We start from the raw sequence: 12504 nt of genomic DNA, 5'->3' as shown, positions 1-12504 counted from the left end.
AGCCAGAAGGCAAGGCCCAGGCCAGGGGTCTGCAGATCTCATGACAGCTATGAAGCCCTTTTCTCAAATCAACCTCACCTGGAAACCCAATATGGAAGGCGATAACAACAGAAAGGGCCTGGTCACGGCAGGAGTGAAGGCGGGTTCTGCCTGGCTGAGGACATTTTCCAGACTGCTTGTTTTGTGGGGGAGGAAGCAGAGGCCGGGGGGCGGGGGCAGGGCTTGAGGACCCCCCCCTTGCACTGCACGGCTGCACATGCAGATGGTGTGTCCCAGCCCCTGCCCTGGGGTGGTGCCAGGCATTTTTTTAAAGCTCCCCGGGAGTTCCTCACGGGCAGTCAGGGTGGAGAATGCACAGCTCTGTCCTGAGCCTGAATTCTGCAGGTTACTCCAAGTCCGGGAGCAGAAGAGCCTCTGGAGGCCACCACTGCCGCTTCTTCCCGTGGGGAACTCTGAGTGGATGCCCGTTGCAAAGCCGGACCAAGGCATTCTCAGGAAAACCCCCACCTGGGTGTGAATTTGGTTCTCCGGAGAAATGAGCGCTGGGCCTCCCCACAGGGTAGCCCACCTCTGGCTTCTGGCCACACGGCCACTCCTTGCCCGAAAGTCTGGGTCTTGGGGTGGGGGGTGGGTGGGCGGTTTAATCCCTTGAGTGTGGCAGGTGCCTGGGCTGGAGTCCTCTGGCTTTTCTGACCAGAGCCCCTCTCTGCGGACGGCTGCGGCTGCCGCCCACTCCGGGCTTCCCCTCCAGCCGTGCCAAGCGGGCTTGCTTACTGCATTCTTTCTGCCTCTTGGTCTCCTCTTGTCTGTTGTGAAGGTTATAAAATGAAAACCCAGTGAAGGGTGACAGATTGCAAGCAGAGAATTTCTGGATGCTTAATGCAAATTACCTACTGTCTTGGCACATTCAATATGCAGATTGTGTCCCTCCCCCTCGGGTGGGGGCCGGGAGAGAAGCCCCCTCCTCCGAGCTGGTGAGTTGTTAGTACTGAATATCAAATACTATCAAGACGGCTTTTAACATGTCATGCTCTGCTTCCCGACACGTAATGAATCAGCGGGAAAGGAGATTTCTATGGGAAAAGAGCGTTTTATGAAGGGAAGGTTAATAAACACGTGTGCTGGCCGGCTGGCCCCTGCCTCCACCCCCCCACCTTTGCAAAAGCAGCAAAAGGGAAACTGCATTAAAAATACACTTGATTAAAGGTCATGACCTGGGGTGTGTGTGTGTGTGTGTGTGTGTGTGTGTAGGAAGCACAGAGAGAGGAAAGGGGATTCCCAGAAAAACAGCCTCCTGGTGGTTCAGGGTCACGTTTGTCCCTTCTGTTTGCTAGATCTTGGTGGAGGGCACCGGGCTCCTAATTCCCAGGCCACAGTGGGCCACCTCAAATGGGAGGAGCCCAACTTGTGCCGAATCACAGGGTGGGGGGGGTCCTCCCCACAGCAACCCACGCACAGCCCTGGGCGGTGGTCCCAAGAAGGCTGGGCAGGGGCAGGTACCACGGGGGGGGGGGGGAAGACAGGGGGGTGGGGGGGCCAATCCCGCTTCCCCACGGGNTGGGTGGGCCAATCCCGCTTCCCCACGGGTCTGTGCAGGCCAGGAATTCCCAGGAGGGCCCCAATTTCCACTGGAAACTGGGGTATGCAGGTGCTCCCGTGGCCCCCCCAGCAGTCCTGCTCTGCCCTGCAGCACACACACACACACCCCCGCTCTGGCTGGGCTGCCCAGAGCATGCCCTGCATGAGGACTGGCTGGCAGAGCAGAGACTGGGGTGCCTGTCACAGGGACCCCCAAGCCCACTCCAGTGCTGACCTGGCCCGTATGCGACACTTACCCTAATTACCCCCCTCGACCAGGCAGCTATAATCCCACTAATATGAATAATCAAAATGAAATCAATGACAACAGCATGTGGGCCATGCTTTGGAGAGAAGCTTCTGATGAACAATTTACCCAAGAGGCGGCCAACCACTGTGAAGAGAGTCACTGGGCTCTGGGAGAGGGGGCTGGGGATGGGGTGGGGCCTGCCGCCACCTGGGGCTAGGTTATGGTTTCTCAGGTCCAGCTCTGTGGTGGTAGCAGGGGTGGGGTTGGGGGAGATTTGGCAAGGCAGGCTAGGCCTGAGCCCAGGTGGACTTCCCTGTCACCCCCCCGTATGGACAGAATTGTGTGCCCCCAAATTCTTAGGTTGAAGCCCTAACCCCAAGGTGACTGTGTCTGGAGATAGGGCCTTTCAGGAGGTGCCAGGTTAAATGAGGTCATAAGGGTGGGGTCGTGATCCAACAGGACTCGTGTCCTTGTAAGAAGAGGAAGAGACATGGGGAGTGTGTGTACACATGGAGGTTAATTCCCATGGTGGAAATTCCCTGGTCTGTGCTATTCTGTCATGGAGGCCCAGGCAGACTCCGCTTTCCCCCTCCCCGGCCTTACTGGCTGGAGCCCTGGAAGCCCCTGGAGAGAGCCACCCGCCCTGTGCACTGCACACTTGGTGTGCATGTGTGTGTGTGCATGTGTGTGTGCGTGCATGTGTGTGTGTGTGTGTGTGTGCACGTTCTAGAGGCCCTGAGATCGGGGATGTTTCAGAACCCGGCACTGTGCTGGGTTCTTTATTTATTGACTATGTTGCAAATATTATCTGTCCCCTCTGGAGCATTTACAGTGGTCGGGGCTTTGGGAAGTGGTTCTTAGACTGGGGTCCCAGAAGCAGTGTAACCACCTGGGATCCTGATAGACACGCACACCCCCACAGCCTAGCCAGACCGACCGAGTAGGAAATTCCGTCCATGGAGCTCCGATCTGGGTCCTAACAAGCCCTCCAGGGGATTCGATGCTGGCTCAAGTGTGAGACCCACTGGTCTAGAGACGATGTCTCTAATCCCTCAACAATCCTTTGAAGAAGAATTATCGTCCCATTCCATTAACATGAGGACCACATCAGGAAAGTTATGTGACTTGCCTAAGGTCACACGGCAGGTGAGTGGGGGTGGCAAGGGTTTTAGAGTCTAGCTCTTCCCACTAAGCCACCTGCCTGCCAGGGCCTCCCCAGCCCACATCCCACCAGGGACCCAGGAAGGGATGGAAGGTTAATTAGTGGGCAGAGGAGGGAGAGCTATCCCATCAGGAGGCTGAGAGTTCCTTCCACTCACAGCTGACTCACTTCACTTCTGAGGGACAGGCTGTCTGGTTTCCCGGGTGGTGACCATGCAGGGGACCCTTGAACCTGGGGCTGAGCTGGGTGGTGTCCCCCAGCCCCCTGCCCATCCTGACCATGGAGGGTGCCAGCTGCCTCAGAAGGGCCAGGCGGGCAGCCAGGCAGGGCCACCAACCCAGGGCAGGAAGTGGAAGGCAGGACTCGCCACTGCTCTTGGAAGACTGGATGCCAGCAAGAGAGAGTAAAGTCTGTGTGAGGAGCTTGTCCCAGGGTCCACACCTGGGCTGCCAGGGTCCCCGGAGGCCTGCTTGGCCTTGGTTCTCTTGGCAGACTTGGGTGTGCTTAGGGGAAATTTCTACAAAAGACAGGGAACTCAAAGAAAGCTTCCTCCCAGAGAAGGTGGGGGCAAGGTTTGGGGACAGGGCTTCCTCACCTGGCTTTCCAGTCATTGGGGGTGGAGTGGGGAGGAGACCCACCGAGTTAGAGACCAGGGGCCCAGAGGTGGCCTCCTCTTGGGTGCCTGCAGAAGCCACAAATGTCCCTTCCCACCATGGCTATCCTAAGCAGTGGTGGAACTTAGGGCAGGGTTTCTCAGCTCAATGTCCCAGCTAGCTGTATGGGAAGAAGCGCTGGGGGAGGCAGGGCCAGGCTGGGGGGACATGCTGGCCTGAGGTCAGGGGGGAGCTTCTGCAGCTCTTTTCCTCACTCGCATGTGATCTCGGGAGGGTCTTTGATTTCTCTTGGCCTCAGTTTGCTCTTGTGTAAAATGCGTGCTTCTCCTGACTGCATGCTCCCCAAGGGACTTCAGAGACAGATAGTGGGGCCCACTCCCAGGATTCTGATTTGATGGTGTCCATAGGAGCTCCGAGGCAGGCCAGAGCCTAAGACCCGGAGCCAGACCCCCTTTCTGTTCTTAAACATCGTGCCTGGAACAGTTTGGAGAGGAGCTGGACAGAGTCAGAAAGGAGAGCTTGGAAAGGTCCCCGCTTGCCCCACGGTGGCTCTAGAAGGCTGGTGACAGCTAGCTGCCTGTCCCTCTCTGCCCATGACAGGGCATGCTGGCTGGAGCTTGAGTCACTATAGTAACCATACAGGCAGTGTCTGCTGGAACCGACATTTGGCTTTCTCTGCACGAGAGAGTTCTCTGTGCCGTGGCAAGCAGGTGACACGTGGAATGTTGGTGACAAAGATGATCACTTCCCCTCTCCCCCCGCCAAACATGAGGCCCGTGGGGGGCAGGGCGGGTTCCTTCCTCCTTCCCCATCAGCCTGGACTCATCCAGGACTCCTGCCCAGGTCCTCAACACTCAGTCACGACCTATAAATAGGGTGGCCATGTGACCTGCTGTCCAGACCGGTCACCTTGGGAGACTGACGGGGGCGCTGTGATCACCTGGCTGCACCACGGTGCGACCTGGGCGCTCCTGGGCAACCCTGGACCTGTGGGCACCCCACCTAGGAACCACGTGATGGAGGCAGGCGGGAGGGGGCCCGCCACGTGCCTCTTGCGTGAATGAGCCCAGTTGGATCCTGAGTTGTTGACACGAAGGCTGTCTCCATGGCAACAAGGTCAATGGGGACCAGCAGCCACCAGTTTCATCTTGACCGTGTTCTTGCCGACAGGAATAAAGGCCCTGTTTCTGATTTCTGGGTTCAACTGGATAAAATTTTCATTGGATTTGAGTTCTCATATCCAGACACCCACACGCTATTCCGTTTCCCCATCGCACCCTCAATCCTGTTCTCCTACCGGTCCCGAGGACAACATTTCCAGAAATCTCATTTGGAGGAGTACAGAGGCTGAGTGGGGATAGAATGGTGTGTGTGCACAGGGACGCAAGTGCTGGGTCCCCAGTGAGCTTGTAGTTACTGGTTCTGGAAGTCTGGGGACATGGGGCATCATCATCCTGGGGGGGTCTGCCTTGTTCCAATGATAAACATGCGGCGAAGAAAGGATGAGAGCCTGAGAACGGAGCACTTCTTCTAGGTGGGAGGGGCCTGGGACCTGGAGGGTGAGGGGCAGGGAGGGGACTCTCCCAGTGGGGAGCCTATCCGGGCTGTCCAGGCCGTATAGGCACGGACTCCCCGTGCCAGGCACCTGGCCTCCCAGGCCATCTCCTAGAGGCCCAGTGACATACAAAGGTGCCTCGGCTGGGTGTTTGCCTGCTAAGCAGGCCCAGGACGAGGCATTGTAGAGTTTGTCGGATGGAGGCTCTTGGAATCTCCTCCCGATTTGCTAAGTGGCACTGTTGCTGAGGCAGCGAATTCTTTGCGTCCTAGTAAGAACGTGAATGTGTTTCGAGCTCTGGTTGTCTAGTGATGTCGGAAGCTCAGCTGGCCTTAGCCGGGAGAGAAGCTCCAGCAGTCGTCCTACATCCGGGGAGCCACGTGGGCTCTGGAATCTTCTTCTCTCCTGCTCAGGCTTAAAGGCAGACCATCTCCCCAGGCCCCACTCAGCAGCAGAGACGGCAGGAGGGACCTCTCTCTGAGCAGCCCCTCCACGCCCCTGGCAGTGGGGGCAGGGGGTCCCGTGGGGCTCTGGACAGTTGCCATCTTGCTTCTTTTGAGCCTCTGGGCTTGTAAGGATCCTGGAATCACACGCCTCCTCCTTGGGTTTGGAGTTGGTACCTACATGCTGGGAGGCAGGGGGCACTGAGGTAGCTGCCTCTTGGCTCCTCAGTGTGTGGGCCAGAACCTTCGATATTCAAAGAGAAGCTGAAAGTCTGGAGATTTTAATTTTGGCAATGGATTCGAAGTTTAACAAAACCACCCCCAGCACTGAGCAAAGACTATGTCAGCTCCGGGTGGCAGTCAGGCACGGGGTGTGGGTGGGGCTTTGGTGTCCACAGTGGCCCGGGGATGCACTCCATTAGAGCACATTGAGTTAGGGGATGGTTAAGACAGAGCTGGGCATTCCGTAACAGCAGGGGCTGTGCTGTGCCCAGGCAGCCAGCGAGAGACAGGAAATCAAAAGAAGTATTTCTCTTTCAGTTTTCCTACTTGGGGGCCAGATCAGTCAAATACAATTTAGCCCGAGGGAGCGCATTTGCAAAGCAAGCCAGGTTCTCTGAGCAGGGAAAGGAAGACAGCCCGAGCCAACTTGCCTCTGATGCCCACCACCTGCTTTCCTCTGTGCCAGGGTGGGAGGTTCCAGGAAGGTGTGCTGGCAGAAGCCGGGGATGTAAGGGGCCCACTCTGCCTGCTCCCCGTGCCAGCAGTTCCTAACCACAGGGACAAGCAAAACAGGCAGGAAAATCTTCTCTGGGCCCTTCTGTACTGTCTTCACCTCCCCCAGTGACTCCACATCCTGTGGACCAAGGCAGGGAGCAGGGCGGAACCTTCCGGCTCTCACAGGTTCCAGCCGCTGATAAGTGCCTCTGCTCTTAGGGGTAATGCTGCCACCCTGGACCCTGGGCCTGCCATGGGGACGCAGATGTGCTCCTGTTCATGGTACACAGCGTATCTCACGAGTTCAAGTCAGTAATGTCTGCAAGACCCCATTATGTGCCTGGCTCTAACACGAAACTTTTAGCCCAAGGAAACTTCTAGGGTAGCATATCTTAACCCAGAGTCTATGGAAAGACTTCACGGGGCCAATTACACACCCGACTCCTGGTGAATGCTCGAGATCGGTTCTGCCTCCAGTGCCTGCTTCCCTCCCACGTGCAGCAGAGAACCATCTGGTGCTCAAAGAGGCCTGTGGCCCCAGAAGGTGCTGACCCTGATCTCCACGACAGGGCTTGTGGTGGGCCTCTTGCCCGAGCTTGATTTAGGCTGGGATCTCTTAAAAAGCATGAGAATCTTATCCAGACCTGTGGAATCCGAAAGCCTTAGGGGCTGGGTGGCCAGTGGGCCAGGGGCCTTTGATCAATCTGCCCAGGCCATTTCAATGTCGACCACGGCTCCTGGCACTGAGCCAACATCTCTTCCCAGGCCTTGTGGGCCTCGGAGCACTGGGTGGGGAACCACAGCTGCTCTGGCTCCCCTGAGCCCCAGTGGGGGGCTGCCCGGCCACGCCCAAGCTCGTTCCTGACTCCAGGTCCCTTGCTCCTGTCCCAAGCGTAACTTCAGAGAAGAGGACACTGGAAAGTGCTTCAAGTGAACATTTCTCAACAGAAAGAAACCCTCTAACCCTTTCTTACAGCAGAGTCCCTTTTGCCTGGCTGTCCCCCCTCCCCCACCCATCTTCGTGCCCCTGCCTATAGCTACGTGGGGGCAGCGCAGCGCTCTGCGACTCCTTTGCTAACTGCCTTTTACCACCCACACACTCTGGCCAAGACTTGGGAGATGCCTTCCTTGTCACGCTGGCACTGCCAGCCCCTTGGTGTTGCACCAGCCGGCTGATGTCTGATCAGGATAGACTGAGTCAGAGAGGAAAGGCTGTAATGTGCCTCTCCCTGGGGCCCTCTTCTGCTTGTTCCAGTCCCAGCCCCAGCCCCAGCCCAGGGCTCCAGAATCACAGACAAGGCCCCTGACGGCCTCCCACCACAACCCAGACACCAGGTTCACAGGCGGGGTAGCACAGTGCCCCACGTCCCCCAGGCCGCTGCGGACACGGGCCACGGAGAGAGCCTGGCTCCTGCGGAGGGCTCACACCGCTGAGCCGCTCTGCTGCTACTGGCCACCAGGTGGCGCTAATGGACCAGGAACGGGTTCCGTGCGGGGCCGGAAAGGAAAGCCTTTGTTGATTTTACTTCTTGATATTCTATAATCACCAGGATTACAATCTAAGCAAAAAAGCAAAACAAATAAACACCGCCCCTCTTACTGGATCTTTGGTCTTTGTCTGGAAAATTATAAGAAAACAACAGATGTATTGACTATACAAGCAAGCCTTGGGTGCTGCACGGGCTGGGTGGCTCAGACAGGTGGAGAAAGGGGTGGGGGCTCTGGACACTGAGGGCTCCATTGGCTTCAAATGGGGGTGGCTGAGGAGCTCCTGGGAGACAAGGGTGCCTGCTGATGAGCTGGCTCCCCTCCAGCCTCTCTGCCACATCAGCTACTTTCAGCAATGTGAAGTTCCCGGTCTCCAGGCACCCTGGCCTCGCTGCACACGTGTGGGTGCAGGCCCTGGAGCTACACAGGCTCCCCAGCCAGCCCTCCTCTTTTCCCACCCACAGGTCTCGGGACCCTGGGAAGGCAGTCTGAGTAGAGCCAAGCCCAGAGGGGGCTGGTGGAGCCGCCTGATGATCTCTGGGACCATGGAGGTCTGCAGGATGGCCCGGCCTCGCTCGGCGATGCAGGGCCGCCGGGCCAGCCCCTGGGCAGGACAGCTGGGGGAAGGGCTGTGAGCACAGCTTCAAATTCATGCCCTCATCCCTCACTCTGGATGGCATCACCTCATCTCCTGTTAGCTGGGAAGTGGCTGGCATGCCTGTCCCGTCCCAGGCTGCCAAGGAAAGGGGCCAGGCAGAAAGCCACAGATGTTCAGAGGAGGGGATCCCTCCAAGGGCCCCATCTGACTTCCTGCAGGCTCAAGTAAAGCCAAGAGTGGAAGGTCCAGGGCACAGTGGTTCAGAGCCACTGTGGTTCTGGGCAGCCAAGGAACACTAAGCACGTTTTCCACCAGGCCAGCAGGACTGCAGCACAGGGCTCCCTGACATTCTTCTCCACTCAAAGTTGACCCGGGCCGGCAGAACCCCACCTGCCCTGTCCCTTGCTCACACTATGGCGGTTGGCTGGTCCAAAGCTGGTACTCTCAGACCAGTTGCACTGGAACAGACCCCAGAATTTCCAGGATGAGATTTACTGAGCTGTAGGTCACATTCACTAGAATTCTGTAAACTCCAACGCTCAGATGGGGCCTAAGGCAATCATTCTCAGGCCTTGACCTAAGACAAATGATTCTCAGTTGAGACCCCACAGGGACACCCCAGGCTGAGCTCAGCTCCACTCAGCTCTGAACGACTTACACGCAGAACCCTATTCCACAAAGTGTGTTAGGATGGTAGTGCTTAGCATGAAACTACACTTCCCAGACTCCTTTGCAACCAACGGTAACCATATGACCAAATTCTGCCCCATGACAGAGGAGTGGAAGTATTGTGTACAACCTCTGGGCTCTGTTCTTGGAAGGAAGAAGACTGCCCTCCACATTGTCTTCCCTGCTTCCCGCTGGTTGGAATGCAGTTGCAATGGTAGGAGCTAGAGCAGCCATTTGGACCACAAAAAAGAGAGCAGTGCCCTAGGGATGGCAGAGCAAAGAGCTGCAAGGAGCCCAGGTGGCTGATCCCTGACACTGTGGGGCTGCCATGTCAACCTTGAACTACTATGTGAGCATGAAATATCCTTCTCTTTTATTAAAGCCACTGCTCTTTTGGTCTTTGTCACAGCAGCACCCATATTCTAACTGCCAAGGAAAGGACTTCAAAAGATAGGAAGCATCTTTGGAAACACGCTGGGAATTCCTACCAGATATCTTAATTTTTCCGTCTTCATTTTTTTTCTTTTTTCTTTTTTTTTAGTTTTGTAAGAGGCATCCCTCAGATGGCAGATTGAAGGGAGGCCCCTGTGAGACCAAGTGGTCTCAACGTAGGGTTCTCAGAATCAAGTTGGCTTAGAAGCCAGCCTTTGTGAGATTCCCCAGGCTCAGAAACAAGGAGTCCCCCATCGTGCAACAGGTGAGGCGAAGGCTGTGGATCCGAGTTTCCTTCACCACCGATCAGCACAACATTTTGATTAAACCACTGACAACTCTGCTGTAGGGCAGAGAAATTTGGAAACATCAGGAAATCAAACTGTGAAGTCTTTGAAGGAATGTGATTTATGTGAAAATGTGATGAAGCTAATGTGTTTGGCTCCAGCATTGGGTGGCATGCCTGATTTTGGAACCAAATCTGATGCCTTCTTGGCTTCCCGCACACCTCTGCTCTCCCCGAACATGGTTGGCTGGTGCCCTGTGTGTGCGCCAGGACTCATTGCACCAAAGCTCCCACTGGAGCCTGACTTCCAGGCTGCGTGCCTCTAACCAGGGCCACGCACACACGTGCACACTCAATACCTGGTGCGCCCCGCCCCCAGACACACCAGTGAGCCAAGTGTTACTAGGTTTATGGGGGTTTGCTGGAGTTTTACATAATTTTCTCAATGCACTGCAGACTTTAAAGCAGGCATTCACGGTTTCCTCCAGGTGAGCCTTAGAGGCTGACTCAGGTCTGGATGACACCCCCAAGAGTTCCTGGAGCTTAATCCCCTTGCCCCTAGGGAGGTGGCATTCCTGCCTGACACGGGGAGGCTCCTGCGTGGAGAGATAGAGGCGAGGAGGAGAGAAAAAGGGAGCAGATAGAATACAAGAATGAGGACAGTGGCCATGGGGTGGCTTCCAGGAGAAGGGCCCTCTGGGTGTGCTTATGTGGCATCTGGGAGGACCCAGGCCTGAGGCTCTGACCACGGTGGCCACCGTGAAAGGCATCTTTGCCTCCGGGCTAACCTCTGGCTTCCATGGTCTCCAGAAGCCCCTCAGGAATGCGATGAGGTCGTGGCCCCACGCTTCGGACCCAGGTCTGTAGGCCCCGGAGCTGTGCTGGGCCTGTAGGAGCTGCCTGGGTGCTGTGATCTTGGTGCAGAGACTCTGGACTTGTTCTTTCACCTTACGGAAGGGGGCTGGGGTGCAGAGGGTGAGCGACTGGCCTGAGGTCACACAGTGAAGCAGCCACAGATGGGGATGTGCCACCTCCTGCTTCCCCGGCTCGGACTGCCCTGCCCTGCCCTGTCCAGGTGGCGTTGGCGCCCACTGTTACCGGAGCCATGGCTCAGGCCCCACCAAGGCTCTGCTGAGGAGGAAGTGTGGACAGGCCCTGGGGGAGGAAACCCCGTGTCAAGTACGAGTCTTGCCCATTTAGACCCCACCTCGGTACTGAATTGGAAGGGGTGGGCAGGCCAGTCTGAGACCAGGACACGGCACCACTGCCTTAGCTCCCCAGACCCCTAGGGTGGCCGTGGAGGGGACCATCAAGCAGCCCTGGCTCCCACGGCCTGGACACTGGGGGCCTTTGTCCATTACTCAGGCCCCTGTGGGGAGTGGACCAAAGCTGGGCCCAGACGCTTTCCACTCAACCATCCCACAAATGTGTATGTGCCCAGCACTGTATAGGGCCCCAAGGAATGGCGGGGAACAGGCAAGATTCCTGGGGATTAGCTGCAATGTCTTCCAAGTTTCTGGGTGCTCTGCAGAGTACTGAAGAGGCTAGGGGGGCCCCTCTGGTGAAGCCTGGGAGGCAAACTTTGGTCCGATGTCTCCCTGGAGGTCCTGGGAAGCTGGGTGGGGTGGGGGGCAGTGAGAAGCCCATAGTGGGGCAGGGCCTGCAGAAGAGCTGAGGCGTCTGCTGAGGGCAGAGGGATGAGGTGGGGTAAGCAGATGAGGACAGAGGAGAGCGATCCACCCTGGGGACACTGGGAGGTTTAAACCAGATGGGCGTGTCACACCCGCAGTGAAGGAGGATTCCATGGGACATAGCCTGAGCCTGGAACCCCCCCACCCCGGGCCTCCTGGTTCTAGATTCCTGGCAGCAGGAGCAGTGAGGCCAAGAACACTGGCGCTCCCCGCCAGCACCTGGCTCAAGAAGATGGCTCAGTCTTGGGCCCAGCCCCTGGGCAGCCAGGCCATTGGCCTACTGGGGGTCTCCCTTCCCATCCAGACCCCTCTTTCCTTCCTGTCCCTAAGCCCAACCTTGAGAATGGGTGGTAATCCCCCATCTGAGCACTGAGGGACTCTCAGGATGAGCTGGTCACTGCGGGTACCATCAGGCCTCAGCTTGGATACTCCTAGTGACAGGACACTTATGGTCCCTCAGGAAAGGACATATTAGCTGCTGTCTGTATATGATGTCCATTGGCTTTTTCCCTGCAGCTCTGCTTCCAAGGGTGGCATGGGCTCTGAGGGGCCCGGGGACTCCTTCTCTGAGGTCCTGTACGATGATGCGTCTTTGCACTGAGCCTCAGAGATCAATGTTCTGGAACCCTGGGCCCTGCGCACCGGATGGGTCTTCTCGGGTCTGGCAGACCTGTGTCTGCCCTTCCTGAGTCCAGGCAGCAGGAGAGGCCACTGAGAGCCCCAGCGGCTGCCTGCGGAAACGAGGCACCAGCCGTGCCCAGCTCTCCAGGCTCACTCAGCATCCTGCATTCTGCGATGTGCACCTGAGATGCTTCAGAGAGCATCTCTTTGCCGGCAAAATGAAATCCAGCTAATTCTGGTCATCTCCATGCCGCCCAGTCTGGGAGCCAGCGCCGGAGCAAGCCCCGCGTCCAGGAGCAGATGGGCTGGGGGCTGGAGGCGGGCCAGCTCTGGCCAGCCCCTCCTCTGTCTCCAGGCCTCACTGTCCACAGACTGTGACTGCCCTCCTGTCTGCGGCCCA

General features: G+C 57.3%; 1 protein-coding gene across 1 annotated transcript in view; it reads right to left on the bottom strand.

Annotated features, from left to right (window-relative positions):
- The window catches only part of CAMTA1 (calmodulin binding transcription activator 1), a 682439-nt gene that overhangs the window by 91897 nt on the left and 578038 nt on the right, over positions 1 to 12504 (bottom strand).

Source organism: Ailuropoda melanoleuca, chromosome 11 (assembly GCF_002007445.2).
Source record: "Ailuropoda melanoleuca isolate Jingjing chromosome 11, ASM200744v2, whole genome shotgun sequence".
Lineage (NCBI taxonomy): Eukaryota > Metazoa > Chordata > Mammalia > Carnivora > Ursidae > Ailuropoda > Ailuropoda melanoleuca.
Note: the sequence above shows the minus strand (reverse complement) of the source record. Positions and strands in the feature narration are given on the sequence as shown.